Source organism: Dromaius novaehollandiae, chromosome 14, assembly GCF_036370855.1.
Source record: "Dromaius novaehollandiae isolate bDroNov1 chromosome 14, bDroNov1.hap1, whole genome shotgun sequence".
Lineage (NCBI taxonomy): Eukaryota > Metazoa > Chordata > Aves > Casuariiformes > Dromaiidae > Dromaius > Dromaius novaehollandiae.
This window is the reverse complement of record NC_088111.1, coordinates 15,378,221-15,402,399: the sequence shown is the minus strand read 5'-3', so window position 1 is coordinate 15,402,399 and position 24,179 is coordinate 15,378,221. Positions and strand designations below refer to the sequence as shown.

General features: G+C 42.6%; 1 long non-coding RNA gene across 1 annotated transcript in view; it reads left to right on the top strand.

The window, feature by feature from the left end:
- LOC135329889 (uncharacterized) overlaps positions 1 to 24,179 on the top strand; it is a 193,978-nt gene that overhangs the window by 154,524 nt on the left and 15,275 nt on the right. Inside the window, exon 3 of the long non-coding RNA XR_010391522.1 lies at positions 15,844 to 15,962. This is a non-coding gene — a long non-coding RNA (uncharacterized LOC135329889). The remainder of the gene's footprint in view (positions 1 to 15,843; positions 15,963 to 24,179) is intronic.

Genomic DNA, 24,179 nt, shown 5'->3' with positions numbered 1-24,179 from the left:
TGAGCAGAAAATACTGGTTTGGTTTTTTTCAGTTTGAAGGTCAACAAAACTGGATGGCAACTAGGTGCCCCAAAGGCTCATTTCTACTGCATAATCACTCAGAGAAGGATTTGGAAAAACTATCATCTCCACATTTGGAAAAAAATATGGGAAAACCATAATCTCCACAGCTTGTTGTTGAAGAATGGCAATGCCAAGAAAACCTGAAGGCTGTCTGGTCTCCTTATTCAAGGATCCATCGCCTCTGTGATTTCAGATCACTGGCATGAGCACAGACCAGCCCTGAGCCGTGGGTTCCTGTGGGATCCGTCCCATCTCATCTTGTCACGCCGATGTGCCGAACTCTGCTCTAACAGGCGCTCAGGAATTGGAGCTGTGATGACTGAGTGGTCCTTGTGTCACATGGGTCGTATCTTCTCTACCGGCATAGCTCTCAGATTTTAAAAAAAGAGATAAATCTCAAAGAAAACTGTGAGGCCAGAATCATAAGACAGTTTGATCCTTTAATAAATAGCCACTTCATGTAAATAGATGGGAAGAAATAGATCAAAATACTTCTTTCAACAATTTTGAAAGAAAACTGAGAAACTCTTTTCTGGAATGATGCTGTGCCAAACACGATACTTAACAATGCAGTCAGAAAATGCAGATGGCCGAAGCAAGTCATGGCAGCCCTGACTATATCATGCTATATAAACTTCTTGCTCTCTGATCCCAGGCTCTGGGAAAATTTAACTCTAGCAATATTATAAACAGAAATTTCAGGTCTAAAAAATATGCCAGTATAGTTATTGTCAGTTTTAATATGCTACCTAACAGTGTCTTCAGATCTAGATTCATAAATGAACTGTAAGGAAACTATGCTGTGCACGTCAGTTGTGACATAAGATGGTAGTGACTGCAAATCCTTGGAAACACTGCCTGCCTGACCAAAATATTATCAGCACCTCATCATCAGTCACATGGCAGCCTGAAATATTATCCCTCATACGCACATAACAAAAAGTCATTATATGAATAAACATATATATTTTTGAATCACATTCAGTAATATACTGAATACATTTTGCTTAGGTTGACTTCCATGAATATTCAGACAATGAATTTATTGGCAGCAATGTTGCCAAAACAGTAAATCTTAAATGAAAATTAGAGAATATTCATCAGAAAGTTAACGCTGAACTTGGAAGCTGGAGTGGTCATAGTGGACGTGGGCTGCTAAGGACCCTCCTCACCCGGAGGAGAGTCAGCAGCAATGGCACGAATATCAGATACTCCTCATGTACGCTGTGGGGTGCAATTAATAGACTGATAATCGGAAAGAGTTTGGCAGATAATGCAGGAATGAATAAATTATGGAATTGTAATCTGCCAAGTGACAGACAAAGATGCTAAATGTGTTAAATAGTTTCCCATACCAAAACATTCACACTGCATTTTTAATTGAACAGTTTTATACAGGGACATCTCGCCTCCAGGAACCTTCCTAGCTCCAGGTGTAACAACTGCAACGACTCCCAGCCTGAAGCTAAACTTTACTTTAAGTCGAATTAGTTAAGAAGATGCTGAACTGGACCCTGACTCCTCCACCTGTGAAGCGTGGTTTGGGAGGTCACCGCGCTCTTGGTTGGGTTCTCAGTGCGCTGGTGTTGGTTGGCGCTCCTAGGGCGAGCACCCCAAGCAGCTTTCAGAGTTACTCGTGTTGGCAGTCATGGCAAAAACAGGCTTATGAACACGCAGGTGCAAAGCCTCCGTTTACTGTCCTTCCTGAGATACGCTGGCAGCGAGGTGGTGTCGTGAGGTGGAAGGCCCGTGGAGGAAGTGCATGAATAGGAGGAGTGAATCGTGCCTTTCGTTATCAGAAGGAAATGTTAGGCTTATATACGTGCAGGTATTTATTTATGAAAAGCAATGAAGAAAACCACGAGCCTCCTTTAAATAGTAAGACCAAGCTGAGTAGCTAGGATGCATGGTTACTCACGCTGAAGTTTAGATAGAAACATGCACATTAACTTCTCCAAACGCGCAAAAAGTACAGAGCAGTCTTTTTTAAGCACCTGGGGACAGGAGCTTGGCTCTGCGTCTTGCCCAGAGGGCGTAAGCGGCGGTCTGTTGGTGCAGGCTGTAGAGCAGTGCAATGGGGAAGGGAGGCCTGAAAACCAAAATGCGCTTTGCTACTGTGTTGTATGGAAACTACTGTGCAGTCTGGGGTGATGACCAGAGAGCTATAATGGGTTTTCTCTTCCTTCTCAGGGGTCAGTAACCATCCCATCTCTTTTTAAATGCAATTTGTAAGTGGCTCCATCCCCTACCGCTGACATGCCGTTTGTCCCTGCCGTGCCGATAGCACAGCTTTTGGGGGAGTGGCCGTGGATCAGACCGATCGACGGGAATCGCTGAGCTCCTGTTCAGCCTGGCAAGGGGCAGAACCACGGATGGTCCTCCAGTAAACTTCTGTGAGAGGGCAAAAAAAGTGGGATTAAGGACAGGATGCTCTGCTCCTCAAACCTATTTCAGGTTAGCACTGAAACCCTGTTGAAGGCATTCTTGTCATTCCCATTCAGAGCTCCTGCACTGAGAAATCCCGTGGTGTCTGTCCAGCAGCATAACGTGCCCACCTGTAATACATCGAGCTACATCTTGGGCTGCCCTTCTGAATCTAAAGAGAGAAATTTTAGCATTTGTGACTCTACTTTGAGACACCTAGTTTCCAAGTTAATTATATACTTTAATTCTTGTTAAATACAAACCTTTAATTTTCTTTATTTATCAGATTATTTCATTACTTGTATTCAGTGCCGAAGCACTTAAATATATGTCCAAATCCATTAAGGTTTAAAAACCATCAGGATATCTGTATATAGCTGAATCCCACAGTTTAAAGCTGAGTTTTAAAACATCTTGAGGAAAACATAGCAATGAGGCTATGAAACAGTACTGAAAACTCTTGCCAGAGCCGTTATCTTCACATCTACCAATCTGGGCAGGAATTATTTTGTATTTGATTCACATTTCTGTTTGTAATCAGACAATCTAGAAATTTGACTTCTTAAAACGAAAATAGAGATTCTGGAACAGATTCTGCAACCAGACATGGATTTGGTGCTAAATCCCAAGGTTGCTGGACACACAGGTGTCCGTGTGTGCCATCTACTGACCTGTCGGGCATAAATAATAGAAGAGAAAGGAACAGGACTCTAAATTCTTGCATAGGGGTCTCCCCAATGTGGATATAAACTAATAAGAGTCAGATTTACATTGTGCTAACTAGAATTTTATGTTTTTCACAACGGTTAAAACTCTCAGTAGTATTTGAAATAGTGTCAATCTTTCACTTATGTAGTCAAATCCTCTTTTGCAATGGAAGTAAAAATATAGGGAAATAAAAACATTGGTATTTATATTCTGAGACTAAAAGACTAGTAGCGTTTCATACCTACTTTACATTCAGTCTTCAAAACGTTAATGACCACAGGAGATGTAAGGCAGGGCAGAATCAGACCTGAAAGATTTGGTATCTAAACCTGGTTTAACTTGCATCAATAAGAAAACTTCTGTACCTGTCAGTGGAGCTAAACGGGGCTCCTGACATGGTTTTAGTCTTCATATTCCCCAGTGCTATAGCTCCTTTTCATCTGTCAGAGCTTCTAAGCATACTTGAAGTTCAGCATGTCTGATAGGTCTGTCTTTGCATGGGCCGGGGTAATCTTATTAAGATTAGATTAGATTTAGATAGAATGAGATTTATTCATCTAATTGATTTAATAAACATACACATAGCTGTGTATATATGAGCAGGTTTATAACTCCCTAGGCATGAGAGCAGAGTGCTGGACGAACGGAGAACGTGGACTTTTTGCAAGCAGAGAGGTTTGAGCAAGATAAAACCACACAGTGACACAGACTGTCTCAGAGGGGGATAATCTCTGAAAAATTATAATTGTAGCTAAAGGACAGACTGTTCATGAGCTTCTTGTGGATCCCATGGATTCGTCACCTTTATCGATAACGGTAATAGTTCTGCGCTGGTGTGCAGGACTGCAGGTTATGCTTCCCCAGAATGGATAGCCAGGCAGCTTTGACTTGATGGCCGCTGTGGATTTGTCTCAGAACCTGAGTGCTATTTTCCCACTTTTCTGCTTTGTTTAATTGTTTGTTACTCAGAGGAACACTTCTCTCTGACTCAGGCACTAAACATTTTTATATGCTGAGGGTTAACCACTGAAGAAGTTAAGCTTCTTTTTTGATGAAAAAGGAAACCCACATGTGCTCCTCAGGAGGGCTTCCTCTCCAACAGTCGGCATGTATTAGCAATTATCCTTTAGAGGGGAAAGCTGTCTAATTACCCTCTTACCTCAAGTGCAGAGCACTCACCTGGGAAGCCACCAGATCAAGGTTCAGGTCCCATCACTGACTTTGATATTAATTTATGACTTGGCATGTGTGTCTGATAATCAAATAATGATCTGCTTTGCAAAGCTTAGATAGCTGTAGATTTCCAGCGAGCTGGAGTCTTGCTTTTCAGGAGCCTCCTCCCCATCAGCAATAGGGTGTTACATCTTTCCAAACTACTTTTTAGGGTCCAAGGTAGAAAGAGATGTTATTCAAGCACTCCAATAATGGTAAGTTTAACTTAATCTCAGAAAAGAGAAACAAACAAAACAACCACCTTAGAATTTCTGCTTTTCTTCTTTCACTCTCAAATACTTACCTGATATAAATATTTACCTGATTGATAGATTAAAAAAAAGTTCTTGAAGTTTTGGATAATTTTTCTGCAGCCAATCTTTGTCCTCATAAAATCAGTCCCTTCCTTCTGCCTCCTTTATAAGGCAAGTTCAATTATACTATACTATACTATGATGGTGTTAGTTTGTTAGGGGTTTCAGTTCTACCTGAAGAAATGGGGTTTACAGATTTCTCACAGTTACTTTAGCTTATGCATGGACATCCTTTTTACCTAAACATTTTCTTTCCAAAAGATTCATTAACCCCTGAGGTCTTTCTTGTTCTGATCAGGTCATGCAAGTGTCTTTCTCCAGGGAGAAATGGGTCTTCTATTGTACGTTAGATTTCAGCTGGGATATCCTGTACAAGCTATTATGAGATCAGTGAAGGTAGAAAAATAGTCTGAGTCTTGTTTTTTGCAATGCATTAATGTTATTTGTAGACTGATATTTTCAGAGCAGTTCAGGTAGTGTTCCTACTGTTAATTTTACGTCGAAGACATATGTTCAATGAAATATTTGACAGCTGACATATAAAAGGCAGAATTCTTGTTTATAATGTTTAAACCATAGGCAATATCCCAGGTATTTTCTTTCTTTATATAGCTGCAGTATTTAATAACCAAAAAAGGAATTTCAGTAAGTTTGTTTATTAAAACATAAGAAGGACAGGTATTAAAAGAAAACTACATCTTGCAAAACTGTAAGAAGTTATTTTGTCATTTGTAGAGTCATTAATGTTACTTCCCAGAAGTGTTTCATTAATAATGGTCAGATATGCCAAGTAAATTCTTACTGCTGCTGGGTTGTTAAATGCCACTGACTACGCTAGGCTAAAGCAATGCTGCTGAAGTGGAGGCTTGAAACGGCTCTTCAGGCTTGAAAAAGCCTAACTGCTTTGCCTGTGCAGCAGAGGTGAGGGAATGGCTGAAAGAGGCAGGTCAGCAGTCGACTAACAAAGTATTTGTGAATACTGCAGAACACTGGCCCCCTTTGCTGTGCGCTGCTAAGCAGTGCTAAAAGAGGCTATATCAAGAGCTAGAAGAGCTAATGTGTCCTACTGAGGAACTGGTCTTATGTTAATGGTGGATACTTAAGCCTGAATATATGCGTAATTAGTAGGCATTAGTAGTAATTATGCAGTCAGGAAGTGCGTGAACAACCTGAAATGAAAGAAGAAGTTCTATAACTGATAGAGAGTGTGTGAGATGGCATGCAAGGAGCTGGCAGGCTGCACATTGGGGAGCATTATGAATCGTAGTCTTTAGGTGTAGGTTTCTGATCAGACAGATCTCTCTCCAGTGGGAAAGGCCGCCTTTGGAAAATTTGGTTGACACCAACAGGCTTTGGAGTGCCCTTACTAGTTTAATAGTACAATTATGGGAGGTATACTGGAAGAAACAGCTGTGCATATCTACATGCCACAATAATGCTCATTTCTGTAATTTTGGTTCTTTGCTTCACTTGGATCTTAGAATATGTGTTTACAGCATCTGCTGAGAACTTAAGAGACTGCAGAAATGAAATTCAGTGCTCTCATAAACCTTAAACCATACAGGAGTGCCGAAATGTGTACATAAAAAAGTAATAATCTAGAAATTCAAATTATGTGTTCAGTATTCTTTATCGAATTAATTTCTACTACTGAGAGGTAAAATAGTTTAATCTACTCGAAGGAGATCTGTAGTATTTGATGTATATTGCACCCAAGTCTATGGTGACTATAAACCAATTTGATTAGAGATTGCGTAAGTATAATACATATTACCTACAGTGGGAGACAGTGAGTCTTCTGTTATTTTCAAGAACAGGAATGACATTTTCATATCATTACAATGAAATTTTTTTTAGATTAAAGCTTTCTATAAAAATTAATATTTTAAATGAATATTGTTCATCCAGAAGCAATTTCTGTTTTCCTGACACTCCACTTCCACCAGATGTGGCAGGTCCCATCATATGCGTGAACGATAGGCTAGCGTAAAATGCAGAAATACAATTTGTAATAAGAACATGTATCTTGACCATCCTGCCCTCTTCCCTGCACATTCAGTCAACTTCAAATGTTCTCACCAGCTACAAGAGAAAGCTCAAACCAGAAACAGTGAAAAGTTGGGGGACGGACAGTTTTTCCGCTGACATACCTTGAGCCTCCCCCACAAGAAGACTTCTTTTTCTGTAATCAGAATGCATTACCAATTACTTTCCAGAAGAAAAGCTAATTATTCTGTTCCTTCAGATTTAGCTTGTTCCCTGGAAAGTTTAGCAATGGGTTCTGCTGGAAGCCCAGAGGTATTTTTTTCTCATTGCCAGCCTTGCTGCCGCTCAGCAAGGTCAGACTGCGTGCCTCTCCAGCTAATCCTAGCCTGGGTCAATCCTCTACTTTGCTAAAGTGTTGATCTATAAACTTGCTCCTTGTTATGCCTGGCAGAATCCTTCTGCGTTGGCTTCTTTTTACGTCACAAAACAATGTTGACAAAACAAGCTTGTTGAAGGGGCCTTTTCTAATGCTAAGCACATGGCTAATGCTATGTCCAGCTATTCACCACTGTATTTTACACATTTGGAAGCAGCCATACTTGCTCTGCTGTCTCAAACTTCTTCATTTAGCCTAATCATTTGTTTCTGAATTTTTATCCTAGTAATGGCTGAAAAATTCTGAAAGCTTTGATAAACTCTTTGGTCTCCTATGCTCCACGGGCACGAACCGTGACTGCGCGTTGTGGCAAGGCACTCCAGGTTCCCAGGCCGCTGGTGTGCGACTCCCAGGGTGGGATGTAGTGTTTGCCTCCTAGTGTGAGCCACTGCATCATAAATTCAGTTAACTGGCTTATAAACGACATTTGCTAAACTCTAGAGTTTTCACAGTTTTAATTTCAGAACAACAGGATCAGCCAAGGTCAAACTGATTTTCGTAACCTCTCTTCTTGACTCCAAGCCCCGTTTGTTCAGCAGCTCTGACTGCACTGTTCATCCGTTGCTGCGTTTTGTTTGTTGACGAGAAGTCTCCCTTTGCATGCACAAGTGACAAAAGTACAGTGCAACGACAGTCTTGATTGTTGGCAGTACTGCCGCAAAATATAATTTTGAGACCCAGCTGTTAGACGATGCTGTAAGTTTAGGGAAATTTTTGTACTCCCAGTTGAGCCTCTTTAGCTTTATGGATAGTAGTTTAGGTGCAAATTGCGTAGTAGACTTATTGGAGATTCACATGGATGGCAAGCTAAAATATTTAGCTGCTACTATGTTCATTATCTTTATGCATTTAGGTGGATATGCTTGAAACTCACACTGTGTCACACTTCTGTTACTGTGTTGGTAATTATTGGCTGATTACATATACACTCTCTTAAATGCTCCCCTGTGTTAATTCTGTCCTGCTAATTGCTAATTAATTGAACTTTAAATGGTTCATAGGTTGGTTCAGGTTTGGCAAAGTTCCCAAAAGATTGCCTGTAAAGTTTATTTGATCTAAAGAAAAAGAAAAAAAAAAATCATTTACTATAGCTGATAACCTCGGTTAACTAGACGTTCCTGGCAGGATGCAGGTACTTCCTGCGACTGGCAGGAACCGGAGATGCCACGAATAGATTTCTTTATATTTCAGATTTCCACTTCTTACGCATAGTCCACCCTGAAGCTGAAGAGCGTGTTGTTCAATTTAAATGCCTTTCGTCCCGTCTGTGATGCTGCCTTGACAGCCGTGAAAAATGATTTTGTGTGTTGATCCACGTAAGTGTTGCGTCCACTTGGAGCACACGCAGGGGCTCCCCATCCGAAGGAGCTCCTTTGCTCCCCGCTGCCGTTTGTCCCTTGCGCGTTGCAGAGAGCAGCTACGAGGTGCTGCGTAGCCTATCGCCTAAGGGACGGGTGAAGGGCCGTCACGCGGTAAGCCCGGGATGGGTTGGAAGAGGAATCCAGCACTCATGCTGTAGCAGGGGCTCTGAGCAGCCTGCTAGGCTCTGCGTTTGGTCCCTGGTCTGATATCAGCTTCTGCCGTGTCTTGGCAAGCCCTGAGAGCCGCTGCCGATGGCTCGGAAGAGCCTAGATGTTCAAACCTTCTCGGATTGCCCAAGTTTCACGCTGACAGGGAGCCGAGTGGAATTTTCCGTTTTCTTTCTAGCTCACCAAATAAGAACAGTCCTACTTTCTTTTGACTCTGGTTTTATATAACCAACAAAAATGACAGATAGCCTTGAATTTGGAAGATTGCATTGGCCTGTTCTCAGCTGAAATGTTCTGTCATCGTTGACGTATGTGTTTGAATGAGCGCTGAAGTGTGAATGGCCATCTGTCCGGGAAGGACGAGAGATCCTGATTACTAAAATGAAAGCACAGAAAAGCCTGGTGCTTAGCAGCAGCACCGAAATATATATCGAGAGAGTTCTTTTCACACTGCAGATATTTACAGTAGATGGATGATTATAACTCAGCGATTATCTTGACCCTCTGCCCCATGTTTTTCTTGCTTTTCTATATTTGTTCCTCCGCCCCCCAATTTTTTGCGATCATTGAGCTTCCAGTATTTACATCTCTTGTAAAAACAGACAAATAAGCAAACAAAAAGAAGCGCTAGACATTTTCTCCCTTAAAAACGGTTGTTCTTTGAGAAGATGCTGTTTGTTTTCTCATGAAGAGAGACACTCTCTGCCTCATGAGGATTTTTGCTGGAAGTGCTCCACCTGCAAATGAGGGCTTGAACCTCCACTGCCCCGTGCTTGCTCTGCAGCGGGGCTCAGGGCTGGCCATGGGCCCCCCCGCTGCCTCTGTGGGCCTCCAAGGGCTCCGGAGAAAAGGCTTGTGTAAACAGACAGAGATTTTGGTCTTTAGAGGGTTGCTGTGTCTGATTTAGCCCAATTTTGGGGTATGAGTGACAGATTTTGGATATGAGTGGCAAAGGTGCCATTCCAGTGACACAACCGCTGGAGCTGGGCTGGGTTTCACACTAATTTCAATTTTAGGAAAAGCTCCTTACAGAAGCCATTTTGAAAATCACAGCTTCTGAGGTAAAACCTGTTGTTTTCTCAAATGCTAGGGGCTTTTTGGTTTGGGGGTGTTTTTGGACGAAAAAGTTCCCTGTAATATTTATCTTAAAAATTCATGACTCCATTGACTGCTGTTCCAAGGGTTCTGTGGCACTGAACGAGTCACCTGTCACTACCTGTCCAGTCATCGGTCGGATGTATTTTTACAGTGCTCACCTAAATTACTAGTAGTGTAGATATTTGCCTGTGTCAACGGAATTTTGTGGGACTTGATTCATTTTTGGTAAAGCAATTTTTGATTTCTGCATTACTTCCTGTTTTTGCTGTACAAATATGCACGCTCTTTTCCATGCGCATGTAGTCGTGAGGATACGTGAGAGGTCGGTTCCTAAGCTGGTGCCTGTCCTATTGATTTCCTGAGACTAAGCGCAGTTTTTCCATGTTAAGTGTAAGCCACAAAATTTAAACTTGTAGAGCAGCAGATACAGATGCATCACAGTAATAGGCAAGCCTCTACAAAAAATTTCACTTTCATTAAAGCATGCTTCTTCATAGCAGGGTTCTCTGTAAATCACCAAGTCTCTGTGGAAAACTGAAGAGATAATTAGACAGCAGAATATAACTGCAATTTATTTTATTTTTGACTTTACAGTTTAAAGAGCACCTAAGACAGAAAAATATGTAGGAAGCCAATTAAAGTAAGGACATTTTTTCCTTCTTTGTGTTTGGTGGATGGTTCAGAGAGCACAGCAGCTTTGTGTTCTTATTTATTTATTTATTTTGAGTGTAATCTGAGGAAATGAACCGTGAAACGCAATTAATGAAATAGCTGTGCTGAATCGCATAAACTGGTGTCTGCACAGCTGCCACTCATGTCACAAATGCATCTCTCGCCTAATGTCCACCAGGAGAGTCGTTAGCCAGCCGCCTTTGTGGAGGGCCTCCTGTGCTTTAATTTCGGTCTGTAATAGAGCAGGGAGCTGGCTGGGTAGCCTTGCAACGTTTTCTTCCAGCAAAGCTAATGTAAACGGGGACTGGCTGTTGCAGGAAGCGTGTGCTGAGTTGGGGGCATGTGGACAGGGTTCAGTTGCTCGAAGACAGCGAGATATCCCCCCGGGTGGGAACCGTGCGGAGCGGGCGCGGGAGCCGTTCAGCCTGACCTGCACCGCGGCGGCGTGCGGCCTTCCCGTCTCCGGCGGCGCTCCCAGCTCCCAGCCATGGCGCCTCTCTGGTTCCCTGTGCACCGCGGGGGCGGGGGCGGGGGCGGGCTCCCGCCGGGCGACCGCAGCGCAGCGCAGCGCAGCAGAGGAGGGGGCACCGGGCCGTCGGGACGCCCCGCTCGGCTGCTGGGCCGGGGCCCTGGGAGCCGCCGCAGCCCCGGGCTCCCAAACCCTCCGGCCTTCCAAGGAATGAAGGGCTGGGGAAGGCTAAAGGATGCCCCTTCAATGAGCGTTTTGCCAAACTAACCGAGCGCTTTCCGTGCTGCATGCTGTGTTGCCACTGATAGCAGTTTTATCAAGATAAATCTAGTGTTGCTCAGGAGGATATTAATAAATTATGTGGTAATGAAAAATGTGAGGGGAACCATACTCTCGCATCAAGGCCTGATGATTGCTTTGATAGATGCAGTGGCAAGATTTTCCTGACAAGGCAGAAATGAAAAACATGACACATGGACCTTTAAGGGTGACCTCAGAGGAAAACGCAAGTTGCTGAATGATACGAAAATAGAAGAGGAAAACAGAAGCTGGAAGGGGCTCAATGTCAGCAGCCAGACAGATAGGCTGGACTGATCAACTGATCATGGAGTTTAGTGCCAGAAGCAGAGCGGAGAGAGAGGAGCCTTCCGCTGGGTGGGACGATAAATGTCACGGAGGCAGCTTGGAAGTTGTGTCAGGCGTTAAGAATTTCAAGAATAACAGTAGGGGAGAAATTAAGGGAAAAATAGCAGGCTTTTGGTGGACAGTGGGCTAGTCGGGGCATAAACCAGGGGAGTATCATCAATAAACCTGCCTACTTTTTTGCAGGTATTTCAGAAATAATGCTAATAAAAGGTAAATGAATGCAATCAAAAATGTCGTTTCATTGCATTAAGATTTGCATAGAGAGAAAAAAGATTAGCTTTTGGAGACACTTTACTAAAAATAAGACTAGTCAGAACGCAGGCATTAGATGTAAAATTGTAGAAGAATGGATGATGTTGGGGTATGATGCTTGACAGGATTTGAGAGATGTATTTAGCGTTCAGGTCTGCCGGAGTTCCCGTGGAAATGTGCCTGAGCTTCTTTTTTTCTTTCTCATGCTATAGGTGTTTTTGATGCTGTCTGTGTATCTGGTATTCAAAATGGGCCGATACAACCTGGCAAGCAATGCTAACACTTCCAAAATGTGTAACTGCACTTTCTATGAACTGAAAAGTGAGGGAAAATAGTTGCAAAGTAGGACAAGTTATTTCATGCTGATTCTTCTCAATGTTCATACTTAGGGCCTGTTTTCACATGCGTCTATTTGCATGGATCTGTTGAGTCTAAAAAGACAGTGTTTTGATCTCCGCCTCTCCTAGCCCCTGTGTGTCCAGTGGATCCATTTGGAACTTCCTTTTTAAAATGGGTAACGGGTAATCTCTGTTTCTGGAGAAATGCTCAGTTTTCAAAACGAGTGACCCCCAAAGACAAGAAGCAGAAGACAAATTGATTGCAGATGGGGAGTAAAAGGAGACAGTGCTGATATGGTTTTTAAATGCATATGTGGATTAGACTCCATTTAGAAACTGTTTTTGAAAAGCAGAGGCTTGCTGAGTGTGTGTGTGTATGAGGGTGCATGTGCATGCATGGATCTGTGTAGGGAAGGTGTTTCACTTTTCTTTTCATTTTGTGTTGTTGTAAGTACAGGGCAATCACTTGCCGGATGTCAGGAAGGTCTAGCATCTGATCTTGAAGTGGAACATAATAGATGATCTACCAGGGGGTTCAGCAAACATCACATATAGCTTTAAACTGTCATTACAAAGAAAATCTAGGAAGGTGACACTTGGTGACATGCTGGGTGACATTTGAAATGACAGCACTCGCTTTCAGATGTAGCATTCCCTCCTGCTGTTAGTCAAGGTAATCTGTGCTGTGGCTATGACTTCTTTTATTGATGACCCGAATGCCTGCAAAATGGAGGTAATGTGCCTGCGTGTGGTCCTGTCTCACATATCGAGTGACAACTGGGGCAGTAGGAAAGGGGAGCCAGAGAGCATTTGCTATGCATGGCATGATCTGAATCACCGGCATCTGCAAAGGAGCTATAACCTCTACTCTGCTGCTTCTAAAGAGTTGACTGAGAAAGGAATGAAGAGCAGCAAAAAATAGCCTGTTGGAGGAATATATCTTCCTTACTCCATAGACTTCCCAGGATTTGAAAGTTTCATGAGCAATAAAAAGAGCAGTTTAGCGTTTGGGCTTCACCAACCCTCTACTGCTCTCGAGAGTCATCAACAAGTGCTCACCTTCTAGCACGTGTGAGCTGCGTGCTTGCTTTTGAGGGCACTTGGAGCCAAGGGAAAAAGTCTGAGTTGGCTGTGACCTGAGCTTTTGTTGACGGCTTCCTTTCCTTGTTGTGTACCTGTGAGCCAGAGCGTCTTTTGGCTGCCACTTCCTTGCGCTAGCAAGGTTAGAAGGACCCCTCACGGGACTGTGGTCACGAGACTGGGGCAGCCTTGGGGTATGTTTGGACTGGAAGCTATCAGAAATTGGTCGTAAATATAAAAAGTTTGTTGAGTATGGACACTGTTTTAGTGTTTTTTGTTTTGTACTCTTAGAACTACAAGGAAAAAAAAGAGGTGGTTTTAGACATTGTTTATACCTATTTACCATTTTAAATGAGGATGTTTACATTCTTGAGATACCTGCATAAGTCTCCAACTCCAGTGCAGAACATGCAGAAAATCATCAACCAATGGGATGTATCATTCCCATTATATATTGTAGCATTATTCAAGCCACTATATGAAACAATTTTATGAATCAGAATTAGACTTCTGGGAAGACATTCTGCATCGTTTGTTATCAGTATTATTTTAGATGCCATTAACTAGCAATGAAATTTGGATGCAAGTAATCTTAATTGTTGAGTGCTATATTAGCACCTAATGCTCTAATCATAAATATATTTTTTTTCTGGTACTTAAAATGAACTGCTATATTTTAACAATTTGCTCATATTGGAGAAACGGAAGTGTTTGGCTTGCACCCTGTGATGCAGAGGAAGGAAAATGAAGAAGAAGTGAAAAGTAGTACCATACTCCTGTAAGGAGCAATATATACATCTAAGATTCATATTTAAAACTCCTGTTAGTAGGAAATATGGTTAAAATCCTAGCAGACCACCTTTGTAGGTGAAACAAGCAGAGTATTTTTCTTTTTTTTTTCTTTCCTTTTTTTTTTTTTTTTACCCTGCTGTACATTCTATTTAGTGACTGAAGAAAATCCTGTCCACTGCTATGAATGGGTTAACTATATATCTATGCAGCCCAACAGCTGTAGGGCTTAGAAGTGGCACAAAAGCCCTATATTGGTTCCCTCCACAGGGAATGAATTTAACTTCATGAGTGTGATTTTCCACGAACTGGCCTCCACTAGGAATACAGGAATCATCTTAACAGATTAGCCAGCAGTCTATCTAATTTACTGTCCCATTTCTCAAGGCTTATATGAGAAACAATAATTCTGGTTTATGAAGTAGGTGGAAAAGATCAGATATTGGTTGTGGGAGGAAGGGAGGGATGGTGTAGCTACCGATCCCCGTAGTGAAGGGCGTTGGATGGGAAGTGGGAAAGCTGCGTGCCTGATCTCGCTGTTCTGCGGTGCCCTGCACGGTTAAGGGCTAGTTTGGATCACATCTCTCACTGTGATTCTGTGTCAGGATCCTTCTTATGATGCAAAAACTCAAACAAATCTCATCAGAGTACCCTTTAGTTTTCAACAGGGTGGAGGAAAAAGTTTTGTTTGCTCAGTGACCGGCTTCACAAGAGAACCTCATGTAGACACAGTAATAACTCCTAACAGCCCTTTTTTGTTAGAAACAAGCTTATGGCTTCAGGAACCTCATCCAGACATTGCTCTGGTATTTACATCTTCCCTACAGAAACTCTAGAAGGCCTTGCTGCTGTTAATGTGCAGAAGACTTTCCTAGGTCTACTGAAGCTCTTGGTCTCAATGATGTCTTGTGTCAACAAATTCCAGGGGTTGTTACAGTTTAAAGATTAGTACTAAATGCAAACAGTAATATTCATTCAGCTGGCTGAAATCTGTCTGGATTTCTTTCAACCATAAGCAACAGCAAGACACTTCAGTCAAGTGCTTGTTTTTATTCCTCCTGAAAGGCAGCCTCCTTTCTCCTTGGCTTCTAATTGTTGAGCCTACACTAAGTTAAATGGACCAGTCGCTGTACTTTATGCATCTCTGAAAATCCATCATGGGTAGCTTGAAAAAGGAAATAATAACTTTTAATTCTGTAGAGAACCCAGGCTCATTATTGCATATGACCATGGTGTTTGCTGAAGTTGTTTTCAGTCATTCTGATACTTCAGTTGATGAGGTGGGAGTGAGGGCTAATTTCTAATGGAGTGATGCATCAAACCTATTCTGTTCATTTTTATTAACATGTATATTAGCTGTCCTCAATTACAGAAGCATTAGCCAACCCACCATTTTATCCATGTCTAATACTGAAGCTATTTATTATTTTTTTTTTTTAAATCATGATCAGGAGGATGTGATAGGCTTGTTAAGAATAGATAGAGAATAGGCTTATTAAGCCTGCAGGTGTTACCAAGCTGGGAGAAATCTGTATGCTGGATTTCAGGAGAGCAAGTCTGATGATTAGATATATGGTCCCGTTGTTACAGGATGGTGTTCAACAGAGAGAACAGCAAAATACTAGCCTTACATGGGAATAATCAAATGCCTAAACACAGGGTAGAAAACCTGGCTAGGTGGAAATTCAGTGACAAAGGATCTTGGTCTGGTGTTCCAGAGATGGTTCTCTTGGAAGCAGCACCAGCAAGAGGAGTTTCCACCTACCATTGCTCCAGTCATTAGTCTGACTCAAAACTACCTATTTTTTTTTTCTGTTTTTGTTTTCAGTTGGATCAGCAGCTCAGCCTGCAGATGCCCAATAAATGGAACCATCACCAGAGAAGCAACAGGGATGTGCAGCCAGAGTCAGGCTGGGATCACCTCTTTTGACAGAAATATCATCTTGGGTAAGCTTAAACTAAGGGTGAAACTGCCCACATGTTCTCCAGGTTGATAGTGGATGGGATAAGAAGGAATTGTGATTGTGGAAAAGAAAATTTAGGTGAGATGTTAGGAAAAGCCAGTTCTTGATCATGGGATGTTGGAGCAGAGTGGCTGGGGAGGCTGCAGAGCCCCTGCCACTGCCGGTCTGTAAGAACCTCTGATAGGCACGCATCAGTTGGGAATCCATAAGTATGATTTTTCTGCCTGAAAGCAAGGAAACAGATTTAACTGATCTCTTGAGGTCACTTCCAATCCCCTGATTGATATCCCTTAACTGTTTATTGTGCAAAATGAGTAAAATGAATTTTTTTTAAAGGCACGAGGACTGAATTTTGCAGAAATCACCCTTCTCTTTCATTCCTTTCATTGTTAATCTCATCACTGTAGGCAACTGGATTAGCCTCTTTCTGTTTGATCGGTGTGGGGGAAAAGGAGGAAGAAAGAACATTAATCATATCAAATTTCTCTCTCAGCAGTTTGACAATAAAATGGCATTTACAAAGAACTCAGGTCATACAATATATATCTGCCTGTCATTAAAAGAATCACTTTCTAAGCAGTTTTATTAATAGTAGAACTCACTCCAGAAAAGTGTCAGTGTGACCCCACATGCCACATTAATCCTACAAAGATATTCTTGATGGTTACCTCCATCTTGATATCTAGAAGATGCCAATCCTGAATGAACGTCCCAGTCTGTTTCCATAGAGATTATAGGATTGCCTCCATGCTTTGTGTGTGTGGTGGTTTTGTTGGTTTTTTTTTTTTTTTTATGAGCATGGTGCTATTTTGTATAGGATTGTGGTTAACTGTTCATTTTTATGTCTGGAATGACTGGTGAATGCTGATGGAGAAGAGCATAAAGAAATTTGCCCTCACTGATTGTCCTGAACCTTTTTTTACAAATAAAGCTCTCTAGTCTCATTTAATTATCGCAACAACTGAGCATAAAAACTATTAATTGAAAACGTTTGGATTTAGTCGAAAGACCAACTCAACCTTTGAAGCTTTGTGGTTTCATTTTGAGCCTGTACTAGAATTTTGCTCAGTTTTCTTTGCTCTGCAAACTTTTTAAAGCTCAGAAGTAACACTAAAATTGCCTGTCCTTTTTGTGTCTTCACTTGAAGAAAGAATGGAGGGAGCTACAGGGTGGCAGTAGTAGGGGATCATGAATTGTATTTTGTCTTTATTTTATTTAGCATGGATATATGTCCCATAACTTTTAAAATTAGTAGTTCAGGCCTGTAGATCTTACGGATAGGCCCACAGCACCAAGATCCTAAGTACTTGCTAGGAGAAGTCTTGCTCTTATCAGGAATAATTTGCTCGGATAACTGCTTGGATTCCATGGAGACTGATGCCTGGCTAGAATACAGAGTCAAAATAATGCTGCAAAAAGCCCTCTAGGACTGTTTATTCCCTTTTCAGACAGAACTGATGATTACTGCTCCCAGTGCTGTAGCACATCACAGTCCTTTTAATTCATCCTATAAGCTATGTTTTGCATTTTTTCTTCTTTTTGTTAATTAATGAACGAACAAATGTATTTCCTCAAGGTCACGGTGGTCTTGATTCATGACACCTTGCCTGTGCACCTCCTAAATTCAGTTGAACTGAGGCCCTCAGCACACAACAGGTTCAGACTTTTTAATGACTTTCTGATAGAATCTGAGACATGGACAAACTCAGACAATCAGCAGGAGATTATTGGTATGAAAATCCAGAGAGGCTGCAAGGTCCTGCATAATAGTTACAGTAGCTCTTTGAAAAGGTAATAGCATATATCTGATGCCAAATAGATCCCTCAGTCTATGAATTTTAAAATGCAGTATGCAGTGTAGAACAATATAAAGCCAGAAAGACTGCAGTTTATCTGCACTTTGTTGCCTTAACTCAAATACAAAGGCAGCAGTATTATGCCTTATAAGGAGGAAGGTTTGATTTAGTATTTTCTTCCTCTAAATCTCAGACCAAAAGGCAAACACCTTTTTACTGAGAGTGGTCCATGTAATTTCATTATATTCACTTAGAAAATAAATAAGTAAGGTGAGGAAATATATCTGTATGCCTATTACAGTTTTATAAATGTATTGATTCTGGTAAGACTAACGATGTGCTTCGGTGGAATGGTAAATTAAGTTAGATTTAAGCACTTATGGATATACTTTGCTGAAGTGGGGCCAATATGTGCATCTTTGGAGTATATTCTAGTGTGCGTATTTGTAGAAACTGACTGTAAAGATTTCTCAAGTACAGGACTGAACTAAAGGTCACAAAAGGTTGGTGAAATGGGTACCAAATTGGGCAGCAATCAAGGTATCATGGTACAGAATCGGTCTTTCTCTTATTTTCTGTTGAAGAAATTTCACTTTGTATGCAAAACTAAAATATTAGTGAGGTCAAATGAAGAGTAACTCTATAATGTAATGCTTACAGCATTCATCTAGAATACAGAAAACTGTTCACATCAATGCTGTACCTGGAGCTCGCGTGGTCTAGAGGTGTGCTTGTGGGTCTTTCCTCGTGGAAATTGCAGAAGATATGTCTCCTCCTTGCTGGAGATAGGGAAAAGGCTAGATGTTCTTTCTGCGTGTGTCTATGTGAAGCTAGAAATAGAAGCGAAGCCAGGTGATAACTCATCACCTTGTTCTAAAACTCTGCATGTAATGGTGGGCGTAGATTGCATTTGAGCAAATAGTTCGGGGGGATCAGAAGAGAAACGAAGCCTTGCGCTAGGCTCCGTCACTCGTGCCCCGAGGAGCGCAGGGCTGAGCGTGTCACTGCTGGGCTGGGTGGGGCTCACTTTGCTCGTGGTGGGGCTTTTTCCATTCGCCTTCTGCGTTAGCCAGGAAAGCGTTCCCTTTCCCCTCGCACTGGGCTGGGGCACGAGCAGTAGCAGGGAGCTGCAGCCGTGAGCCGAGGGGGGATTTGTTTGCTTGGGCCCAGCCGAAGAATTTACCTCTGCCACTTTATTTTAAAGAAAATAAACTGTGCTTCTGCCCACAACTACATAATTACATTGTACTCTAATATCTCTCGACTTCAAAACGACAGCTAAAGCAGATTAAAGCTGTTTACAGCCTATGGCAAGTAGTATGGTGGCTGCTGGCAATATTTCTTTCTCGCTCAGTAACCAAAGTCCAGTCATAAATCTATATCCTTCTTCAAGGAGGAAGACTGTGATTAAAGGATTCCTCCTACAGCTGTGGCTTGGTGATAAGAGCTTTATGTTCAAACCCTCCTAAGCGACAAAAAGAAAAAAAAAATCATTTTTCATTAAGTTAGCTGCTCTAATTTGGGCAAGGGGGGTGGGGGGACCAGACAAGTAGTTTGGTCAATGACTTAGTGTAGATTTGGTGGAGAGCATTGTATACGGTATTTCAGAGCAGCAGCTGGGATTTGAGAGATAGACGACAGCCCGCGAACCACCTCGGCTATGTCCCCGCACGGCGACAGTTTTCTCTGCAAGGTGGATATTGTGAATTTAAAGAAGTTTCTTTTTTGAATACTTGTTAGCTTTCCTAATCCTATGCCGGAGATGCAGACGTACTCCCTTGAAAAGCTGCAAACAGGAACCAGTGAATTGTCCCTCTGAAACAGCGATGGACAGAAGGAGAAGCCCTAAAGCTCGGTGCTGCTGATGGGCTTTCTTCTGCAGCGGGGGCCTTTGTGGAGCAGCCGGAGAGGCCGAAGGAAGAGCTCCTGGGGAGCTCGGGGGGTCTGAACAAAGGTTTTAAATGCTCGGAGCTGTGTAGTGCTGTTTGACATCGTTGTACCTGGCAGAGCTTAAAATGCATGTTTTTATGATGCCTTTACCACTGAACGAAAAGCCCTGAAACAAAACCCAGCAACCAAGCATGCAGCAGTTCACATACGTTTGCAGGGTCTGAGCATTTCTCATGGCAGAGCACTGCTTGATTATATTGGGAGGCTAATTAAATGATTCACCAAAATCATTGTGGGAATAATATGATGCCTGATACAAGAAGGAAACAGGAGCAAACTCTAATCCCGCAGCAATTCGAGGCATAAGTTATCTCACTGTGACATGTGCCCTCAGTTCTGCTTTAATTTGGCAGTGACAAAGGGCATAGTCAGAGATCCGATGAAATGTTTTTATATTTTCTTAATTTTTAAATTAGAATATATTTATATTGGAATCTTTGCTGGTGCTAAGTTTACAATGTTCAATGTTTAATTTGCATAATAAAGTGCTGTGCAAAATGGGATGAGGGTTAATCAAAGGGTTTTATCACTCTTTTTAATTATCTTCATTATGTTGGAACAAGATGTAAATTTTAATTTCACCTTGTTAGCTAACGTTTTTCACCAAAAGTTTGGATTTGCTAATCATCTGTCATTTTTAATAGGAGCAGATGCTAGTGATTTTTAAGAACCTAAATGCCTCAAGTATTGTAGGCATTATTAATTTGATTGATATACAATTTAATACAACTTAGCAATTATTAATGTCATTTAGCATCAGTGCTGATATTCAGAAAGGTAGCATATGAGTGAGAACAGCAATACAAGAAAAGGGAGGTTTTTTCCCTAGATCTGCTTTTGAATGTAGATACTCCTTTTAAGTTTGCTACTGTAAACACTCTTTCCTCCTCCCTGTCAAATTTTTAGTCACAGCTATCACCTGGAAGGTTATTTACTAGAGGCATATAGTTATCTTACCTTCTGAGAGGCAAGCAGTAAGCTTACTCTTAGCCCGAAGACATTTACCCACAGTGTTTTATATGTTGCATTTATCAACTCTTCCAATCGCGGTGAAGCCAACTGAAAAACATACCTGTTAATGGAAAAGACCTATTAAAGTACTACTGTGTGTGCGCCTCGCGCGAAGCCAGCTGCATCCCGCTGTACCGTAAATCACAGTTAAATGATTGCGCTCCACCGCAGTAAGTGCCAAAAGAATAAACTTCCAGCCAACAGGGAAAATATGCTAACGCAAGAAGTCCAGTCGTTTACCGATGAGTGCTCTTCAGCTGGGTTGACACTAAACGATAGGGGATGTTTTGGGGATGCTTTTTACTCCGGGGTGCTTACGGGGTTTTCAGGCGCGGTGGCTTCCCTCTTGCCCACCGGCTGCCGTGACAGCGGCGGTGTCGATGCGCTGGCCCCGGCCTCGCGCGTCGAACCTCCGAGGGAGGCGATGGGGCTCGGGCTGCGTCGCGGCAGGGCTGAGACGGCGCGAGACGGGTGGTGGGCGAGGGCTGCCCCTGCCAGGGCGCTTGGGAAGAGCCTGGCGGCGGGGGGATCTGCTGAGCTGGGGCAGGGGGGCTGCGGGGGCGCGGGGGCTCTGAGCGTCGCGCGGAGGGAGGGTGCTGCGCTTGCGCTTTCTATCTGAGCAAATCTGCAGGAACCTGACGTTAAAAGTAAAGTGGAGAAGAGCTCCTCATACCGAGAAACTCACAGACGTTAGCAGATGAAATAGTTTGCTAGCTGAAACTGCGGGTTTTTCTTCACTAAGGCATATCTCTGTACTTTAGAAAAAATACTTAATATTTGCAAATTGTTAATAAGTACTTAGCAGTTGCATGCTTAAAATTTTGATGGAGTTGATCTGGATGCAAGCTGGGCTGGATCCAGGCACTAGCTGTTCTTTCCTCTGTCGTCTTGTTCCTCAGCCAAATTGAGGAGAAGAGTTGCCCACTCCTCCAAAACTCCTCTTTTGTGCAGAGACACGAGCTGGCTGCTCCCCTGGGAAGAGCCCAGGTAGTCCTGAGTGCTTGCTAATACGGCAGCATTTGGAGAAGCACAAAGTCTGAGAGAGGCTGTGAGGAGAAGTTGCAGTCTCCGTTTCCCTCCCCCAGAAAATATCTGAGACAGAAGAATCTGTATATCCTGAGTGCAGTGGAGAGGGATAACTGGAGTGTTTTCAGTGTGAAAACAGAACATTTATCGAGCTTTGGATGAAGCTTTTAGGTTCAGGAAAAGCCAATGCTACCAGCAAGTCTTAGAAAAAATGTAGTCCGGAGGTCCCAGGGTGAGTCCCAGGACACCGACTACCCAAAGCGAGTCCTGCTGCACCTCAGACTTCCTTTCACTATGGGTTAGCACCCTGTCTCTGGCTTTCCTTTTTAAGCAGTACAATTGAGAATTGCTGTGACTTTTTTTTATGTCATTGTCCATGTTGCACCCAAGGAAAGCTGATGCACTGACCTAGCAATGTCAAAAAAGGGGAGACAATGGAGTCATTTAATAGATGTTGAAGCTCAAACCCAGATGTAGGTTGCATAGATGAAATTTTGGTTTTTAAGTATGGACAGGTACTTTTTTGCATTATGCTTCAATAAAGCATTTAAAGATAGTTATGAATAATAAGTAAGTAATTTTATGCTGAATGACTGCAGAGCATAGAACTGCACGCTCTCTCTCGCTCTCTCCTTCCTTTTAAGTGTAAAAACTTCTTCCATTAAAGGGCATATATTCCTTTCATTCCTGAGATGCAGCTTCCATTGATGCCAGTTTATGGTCCTGAAACTTTGGCTGAAGATTAAGAAGGAAGGCATAAAAGAGACCTTTATGGGTTTTTGTCTTCTAACAATTTGAATCAAATAGTTTCCCAAGAAAATGTGTTCTACAGGTATTTTAAGTTCCTTCTTTCACAGTAATATCTCTTTTCCTAGGAAACTTACATTTTCAAAGTGTTGTGACATTACACTAATTGAATATACAGCCTCAGAAAGTTGGAGTACCTCTTCAATTGCAGTGAATGCAACTGCGCAGACAGGAGGCTCGCTGCATAATTTCCAACAACAGGAGCAAAGGAAAAGCCATTTCTCAATGAACGCAATATCAGTAACACAAGAGAACAGCAGTTTCAGTGCCTTCTATGTATTAAATGAACTCTTGTCACTGCACTTTCAAGAATTTAAGGAAGGAAAATCTTTATCTGTGGGGATATCCTAGTTTACAGTGAAGTTCTCATTTCCTCTAATTACAGGCCTTCTCGATAGTTAATATTGTGGAGCGTAAGCATGAGATTAAGATAGTTGCATGAAAATACAAACCTTCATTAAGGTTGAGGTATCTCCATGTCCTTCTGCCTAAACGTCTCTCTTCCCCCCCCCCCCCCCCCCCCCCCCCCCCCCCCGCCCCGCAACACTGCAACAGTCTTTGCTCTTGCTGGTCGCAATGTGACAACACGTTTCCATCTGATATTACCCTTTCTGTGAAGGACGTGTAGGAGGCAGGGGTAGGTCTCCCTGAAAGGGTTGTCCACCTGAGACCTGTTTGAGCATTGCATGTGCATCGCAGGGTAGCGCTACTGGCACGGGGAGGAAAAAGCTGGACCTGGCCGTATGTTATTTCTCTTCAGTGTGGTCTACTTGTAGCCTATAACCAATTCCCCGCTCACACCCTTCTTGTAGCTTTAGGTATATATCCCAAGGAGGTGTGAGAAGAAAGCTGCAAGCAGCCACCCCTGCCCGTTTGCAGCACAGTGGCCTTCCTTGTACAGAGCAGTTCCTTCCACAGGGGACTCCCAATGGGGCAGTCCGATTTGTGAATTCTGACTGCCTGATTTTTTTCCTTTTTCTCGAGAAGATTAGCTATATGTATATAGGTTGTGATCTATACCAATGCATAGACTATGTGTATGTGTATTTATATTCATTTATTTAAGAATTAAGTCTGAAGCAATCCAATGCAATGCCTGCAGTTCATTTTTTATTACGTCAGCAGGGTTTGTAATAGTGAATGTGGAGGCTCCGTACCCTTAAAGGACAAAGCAAATCTCATCATCGCTGACTGTCTCTAAGAACTAGGAGTTAAAGTTCAAGGTGATGTTTCACGTGAGCAGCTGGACTCGGATCGGTGCTCCCGGTCGGTGCTGTTGGAAAGGGATGTGGTGCTCCCATCCTGCTGGCTGCGCACTGATGCTGCCTCCCTGGTGCTGGCTCTGCCTTGCGTGTTGCCCCTCTCTGAACTGAGGGATAACCCAGCTGGAAACGTCCCCGGCCCCGTAGCGATACAAAAGGTGAAGAGGTTTCTTTTCAGGATTTGGCGGGGTGAACTGGTCCCCAGTGGGTGGGAGAAGCAACTGTGCTGGTGAGCTGGAGGGGACTGCCGAGCTGGAGAGGCTGGAGAGGGACAAGGACGTGGGAAATTCAGTAGTGTGGTAAGGAGAGCTTCAATTTTCTATGTGTCTTTGGCAGTGAGCAAGCTAT